Here is a 7,242-nt window from a genome sequence, read left to right as displayed (position 1 = left end):
GCGCGCCACACTTATAAAGAAGAAGCTGCTGGCATTTTAGGAATGATTGACCTTCTTTCCTCATAAGAATCGTGCGATAGAGCTATGATATAAGAAATTGTTGTTCCTTAATCGGGCGTTGTGTATTTCAGAAATGCCTGTAAAGAGAAAGGCTACAGCAGCCCAAAAGGGCAAGACGGTGGCAGAAAAGCGGGCTGAAAGAGCACTGCCACCGGTAGTAGAGGAAAGTGAGTCCCAGAGTGTGGCTCAATCTCAATCCTCTCATTCAGTACCTATGTTAGAGGAGCGTGAGGGAGCCTCAGCCTCAGCCCCAGCTCCAGCACCTCCGGCTCCTCCACCGGATGCTTCAGGCCAAGATGTGAAAGAGGCCATACGTTTGCTTACTCAGTTGGTTGCTGCTCAGACTCAGTGGCAAAGTGCAGGGCAAGGTGATAGGGCTGTTAGTGCAAGGGCCCGCAATTTCATTCCTTTGAACCCTCCGGAATTCTTTGGATCAAAGCCGGAGGAGGACCCTCAGGATTTCATTGATGGTATGTTAAGGACGCTTTGATTGATACATGCTTCGAACACCGAATCGGTGGAGTTAGCGTCGTATGGATTGAGAGATGTCTCGATCCAATGGTACACAGTTTGGATGGCTTCAAGGGGAGCCAATGCACCTCCCCTGGTATGGCAAGAGTTTGTTGACGCTTTCCTCCGACACTATATGCCTCCAGAAGTTCGGCGAGCTAGAGCCGATAAGTTCTTAAATTTGAGGCAAGGTAGCATGAGTGCTCTAGAGTATAGTCTCCGCTTCAATTCCTTGGCTAGGTATGCTTCGGCCATGGTAGCGAATATGGGTGACCGAGTACACCGATTTGTGAAAGGCCTAGGGCCGCATTTGATGGATAGGTGCTTGACTGCGTCCCTTCAGGACAACATTGATATTGCGGGTATTCAGGATCATGCTCAGAACTTATAAGAAAGTTTACAATAGCAGAGAAGTGAACGCGAGCAGGATAGAGGTCATAGCAAGAGGGCCAGATCCTCAGGTCCGATGAGTGAGTTCTGAGGTGGGCACAGACAGCAGATTTCTAGGCCCTCAGGCTATTCTATGACTAGTGCACCTCTACGGTTCTCCGGCCAGAGATTCGATAGATCTATTCGTTCCGGGCCGAGTCAGAGTTATTCGGGGTCTCAGTTCAGAGACGATTCGGGTCAGGAAAGGCCACCCGCACTACGATGTTCCCAGTGTGGGAAGTTGCATTGGGGTCGATGCCGATTAGGTTCAGATGTTTGCTATTCATGTGGTCGACCAAGCCATATCATGCGTGATTGCCCCTCAGTTCATGGTAGAGGTAGGACCTAGCCTTCGGGGTCAGTAGCCGGATCTTTAGCATCTGTACGCCCTATAGGGCCAGGTTCACATGCGCCAGTCGACCATGGTAGAGGCAGAGGGAGAGTCCCCAGTTCTAGCGGTCCTCAGCATCGTGTTTATGCTTTGGCTAGACGCCAAGATCTTGAGTCTTCTCCTGACGTGGTCACAGGTATATTATCGGTATTCTCTCATGATGTATATGCTTTGATTGATCCGGGTTCCACATTGTCATATGTTACTCCATATATTGCGGGTCGATTTAGAGTCGAACCGGAGTCGATCAAACCTTTGAGGTGTCTACACCCGTTGGTGAATCGGTAATAGCTAGTCGAGTATATAGAAATTGCATAGTTTTGATTTGTGACCGCCGTACTATAGTTGACTTGAATGAGCTAAAGATGGTAGAATTTGATGTCATTATGGGCATGGATTGGTTGGCCTCTTGCTATGCCAATGTTGATTGTAGAATGAAGATGGTTCGTTTCCAATTTCCGGGAGAACCAGTCTTAGAATAGAAAGGGAATACGGCGTCACCAAAGGGTAGGTTTATTTCCTATCTAAAGGCAAGGAAAATGATCACGAAAGGATGTATCTATCATCTAGTTCGGGTTCAAGATGTAGAAGCTAAATCGCCGACTCTTCAGACAGTTCCTGTAGTAAACGAATTTTCGGATATGTTCCCGGAAGAGCTTCCAGGCCTTCCTCCCGAGCGGGAGATTGATTTCGCAATTGATGTTTTGCCGGGCACTAAGCCCATATCTATTCATCCTTACAGAATGGCTCCCGCAGAATTGAAAGAGTTGAAGGAGCAATTGAAGGACTTGCTTGAGAAAGGCTTTATTAGGCCTAGTTCATCCCCGTGGGGAGCACCCGTATTTTTTGTCCAAAAGAAAGATGGCTCCTTGAGAATGTGCATTGATTATCGGCAATTGAATAAGGTGACGATTAAGAATAAATATCCTCTCCCGAGGATTGATGACTTATTTGATCAATTGCAAGGCGCCAAATGGTTTTCGAAGATAGATTTGAGATCCGGATATCACCAAGTGAGAGTTAGGGAGAAAGATATCCCTAAGACAGCTTTCAGAACAAGATATGGTCATTTTGAGTTCCGGGTAATGTCATTTGGGCTGACTAATGCACCGGCAGTGTTTATGGATTTGATGAACAATGTGTTCAGGCCCTTTCTGGATTTATTTGTGATTGTATTCATCGATGATATCTTGGTGTATTCTAGATCCGAGGCAGAACATGCGGATCATTTGCGGACTATCCTTGGAGTTCTTCGAACTCGGGAGTTGTTTGCAAAATTCTCCAAGTGTGAGTTTTGGTTGAATTCAGTGACATTTCTGGGGCACATTTGTGCAGCCGATGGTATTTGGGTAGATGGTCAAAAGAATGAGGCCGTGAAGACTTGGCCAAGGCCCACAACTCCTACGAAGGTTCGTAGCTTTCTGGGCTTAGCAGGTTATTACAGGAGATTTGTTGAAGGTTTTTCTTCTATTTCTGCCTCGCTCACAAAGTTGACCCAGATATCAGCAAAGTTTCAATGGACAGATGCTTGTGAACGTAGCTTCCAAGAGTTGAAAGGTAGATTGACTTCCGCCCCAGTTTTGATGCTTCCAGAGGGATTGGAAGGATATGTTGTTTATTGCGATGCTTCAGGTGTTGGGCTAGGCTGTGTATTGATGCAACATGGTAAGGTGATTGTGTATGCTTCAAGGCAATTGCGGCAATGACGATGGTTGGAATTGCTAAAAGACTACGATGTCGACATCATGTATCACCCCAGAAAGGCAAATGTTGTGGCTGATGCCCTGAGCCGCAGATCTATGGGAAGTTTATGTGATGTACGACCAGAGAAAAGAGAAATGGCTCGTGAGCTCCAGCAACTAGCTAGTCTAGGAGTTCTAGTAGTGAACTCAGGTAGCAAGGGAACTACTATTCAGAATTCAGCAGTCTCGTCGCTAGTAGCAGAAGTGAAGAAGCGACAATACGAAGATTCCATGCTAATGCATTATAGAGATACACTCCCTCAGAAAGAGGAGTCATCATTTGAGCTTTCAGGAGACGGAGTTCTCTGATGTCGAGGCAGACTATGTGTTCCCAATGTGGCAGGTTTACGCTACCAGATATTGAAAGAAGCTCATTGTTCCCGTTATTCTGTTCACCCCGGTGCAACGAAGATGTATCGTGATCTTAAGTCTGTATATTGGTGGAATGGGATGAAGAAAGATATAGCGAAATTTGTAGCTCAATGTCCCAACTGTCAACATGTGAAAATCGAGGACCAAAAGTCGGGTGGATTGTTGCAAGCCATAGAAATTCCAACTTGGAAGTGGGAAGTAATTAACATGGACTTCATTGCAGGCTTACCCCGTTCTCGATGTAAGTATGATTCTATATGGGTGATTGTGGATAGGCTCACAAAGTCAGCTCATTTCTTACCGGTCAGAACGACCTATGTGGCAGAAGATTATGCAAGGCTTTATATTAAAGAGATAGTGAGACTCCATGGTAATCCAACATCTATTATCTCTGATAGAAGGACTCAGTTTACAGTAAATTTTTGGAATTATTTCCAAGACGGTTTAGGGACCCAAGTGAGCCTTAGCACGACATTTCACCCGCAGACCGATGGGCAAGCTGAGCGCACCATTCAGACTCTTGAAGATATGTTACGGGCATGTATGCTAGATTTTGGAGGTAATTGGGATGACCATTTGCCGCTCATTGAATTTTCTTGCAATAATAGCTATCACTCTAGCATTCAAATGGCACCGTATGAAGCCCTATATGGGCGGAAGTGTAGATCCCCAATTGGGTGGTTTGAACCAGGAGAGACTAAGTTGATAGGACCAGACTTGGTCCAGCAAGCCATAGAGAAAGTCAAGCTCATACGAGATCGGTTATTAGCAGCTCAAAGTCATCAGAAGTCCTATGCGGATAATCGTCGAAGGGATTTGGAATTCCAGGTTCAAGATTGAATATTCTTGAAAGTGTCGCCAATGAAGGGCGTCATGAGATTTGGCAAAAAGGGGAAGCTTAGTCCCCGATACATTGGGCCCTATGAGATTGTACGAAAGATAGGCAAAGTGGCCTATGAGCTAGAGTTACCTCCGGATATGGAGTCAGTCCATCACGTTTTTCATGTCTCGATGCTTCGGAAATGTGTTGGAGACCCTACTAAGGTCGTGCCAATAAGTGATGTGCAGGTGACAGAAATGTTGACTTATGAAGAAGTACCCATTGCCATACTAGATAGTCAAGTACGGAGGCTTAGAAACAAAGAGGTGACCTCAGTTAAGGTTCTATGGAGGAGTAGTAAATGAGAGGAAATGACATGAGAAGCGGAAGAAAGTATGCGATCCAGATACCTGCATTTATTCCAACCCCCAGAAAAGATTCAAGATGAAACACTAACGATATAAGGTATATATACTTACTTTTCATGCTTTTGGTCGTGTGTGGCCATAGATATGTTGATATTATGATGTAGCCCTGTGAGGTGATGATATTATGGGTTGTTGTGGCAGGTTGGTAGTGCCAAATTATAGGGGAAACTCTGGTGCAATTTTCGCAGGATCCCGAGTGTTTAACATTCGAGGACGAATGTTCCAAGAGGGGGGGAGAATGTTACACCTTGAAAATTTCCCCGCGAACGTACAGTGGTTAGGCTAACAAAGGGCATAGCTTGTACGATGTTTTAATAAGAAGGGAACGACGTTTGACGACCCTAAGTAAGATTCTAAAGGCAATTGCAATAAGAGATAGGTTATGCTCCATAATGACTAACTATAGGTTCTGAAAATGTGGAAAGTTGCAGATTTGCACTTTGGCCAGTTGATCGTAAAATGAAATACGGACCGTAAAGTAGTTTACGGGCCATAAACTGCCATGTCGTAGTTCAACTTCCAAAACTTCAACTTTCTGTCAAATGCTTGAATGGTTAAAGACGACTTGAAATACGGACCGTAAACTGAAATACGGCCCGTAAACTGTGTTCGTAAATCACCATGTCTCAGCCTGACTTTCTGGTTCTATTATGATTAAATACGGCCCGTAAACTGGAATACGGACCGTAAACTGAGTTTACGACCACTGTTGCACTTTCGACGACTGTTCATTTCAGATCAGATTTTGGGTTATTAAAAGGGGGACCAAGTTTATTATTTCATTTCCACATTTCACCCCTTCTCTCTAAAACATCTCTCTACATTTATTCCCCAAGAATTCAAGGATTATTAGTGATCAACAACATAAACCAAGTGAATCAAGTGTAAGAAAACCCATTAGAGATCATACAAGTCAAGAAATCTCATTGGAGATGAACTAGGGTTTTTGCTCAAGTGGAGTATTATCAACCAAGGCACGTTCCTACGACATCTAAGGTAAGATTTATGATATTTATATGTTGTGTAAGGTATTTTAGAGTTGAAATACTTGGATTGTAGAAGGGTATAGAAAAATGGGTCATGAATGTGGAATAGTGCCATTTTGAGAAATAGCTTAACTTGAGTTACGATTCTTGATGTGTTTTGATGTAAATATGTTATAAATGATGTTGAGAACATGAGATGAGCAATGTATGAGAATAGACGTCGTCGGATGATTGAAAGTAAGTCTAGAAATATGGATAATGTGGATGAATAATGACTATCGTTATAGTATTGTGAATGTATTATTGACGTTTGAGAGTTGATATACGCTATAGAGGAATGTCGTATAAATAGAGGAGACATTGCCCGATTTTCTCTAGTTTTTGTCATGTATGCTAGCTATCGACTCTAATGATAGTATGACTTTAATGAAGATAGAGACGTGATCTTCGGATGAGAACGTGCAAGTGTAGAATAGTTCAACGGAAAGGTATGTAAGGCTAACCCTTCTTTCATAAGGCATGGTTCTTTGGCCAAACGTCCAAATCTTCTATAAGACTATGATATCTTTCAAATGATTTGATTTTTCGAGCTTGTAAGCTCACGATTCTTGATACGCTACGATTGTACTAAGTTCCTTGTATGACGAGTAAGTCTATAAAGATAGATGTGATGAATGACGATAAAAACAACAATGATATGGAAGACGACTATAGTGGTAATACCGATGACGACGATGAGAGTAATTATAATAGTAAAGACGCTTATGAGCTATTATGTATATGTATCTATGTATGACTATTATGGAACCCCGAGCTTATGAGGCCGAGTAGGATATGTAAATAAGTATGCATATGATTATGTAATGCGCGCACACCTCTGCAGATGGTACGAATAACCCTGACGCCTTGGTAGGGCCAGGTAGATGTAACCCTGACGCCTTGGTAGGGGCTAGGTATGTGTAACCTTGAGCCTTGGTGTTATATCCCATATTTTCATACATTGGCACGTTTTAAACTAAACGTGACAAGTTAAAGACAAGACTATTTTAAGGTACGAAGTAGAGACTTTAACTTCCGGTTTCGTTTCAAGTCACAATTTACCTACAATTTCGTTTGGCATGGAAGTATTAATGGAAAATTGGGATTAAACTAACCATAATTGGATTAATAAGTGGGATTGGAAAGACAAAAATCAGTCCACTTTTAAGCCATGTTTGGCCGTGCACTATAGTGGGATAGTCAAAGAATCTTGACCCAAGTTAGTGGGATACACATGTCCAAATCATGGGGGAAACATATATACAAAAAAAATCTGATTCATTAACAATACACAAGTTCATTTCAACACTTACAAACTAAGAACACTTAGAGAGAGAAGGGGAGCTCTCGGCCAAGAACTAGCCGAGAGTGAGGTCCAAAATTTGCTCCAAAAAAATCAGTTTCTCCACCAATTTTACTCCTCATCTAGTGTACAAGAACGTGTAGTAGTTGTGGAAAAGAAACA

The sequence above is a fragment of the Lycium barbarum genome, chromosome 7 (genome assembly GCF_019175385.1).
Source record: "Lycium barbarum isolate Lr01 chromosome 7, ASM1917538v2, whole genome shotgun sequence".
NCBI classification, from domain to species: domain Eukaryota; kingdom Viridiplantae; phylum Streptophyta; class Magnoliopsida; order Solanales; family Solanaceae; genus Lycium; species Lycium barbarum.
The sequence above is the reverse complement of the archived record's forward strand: the minus strand, read 5'-3'. Positions refer to the sequence as shown.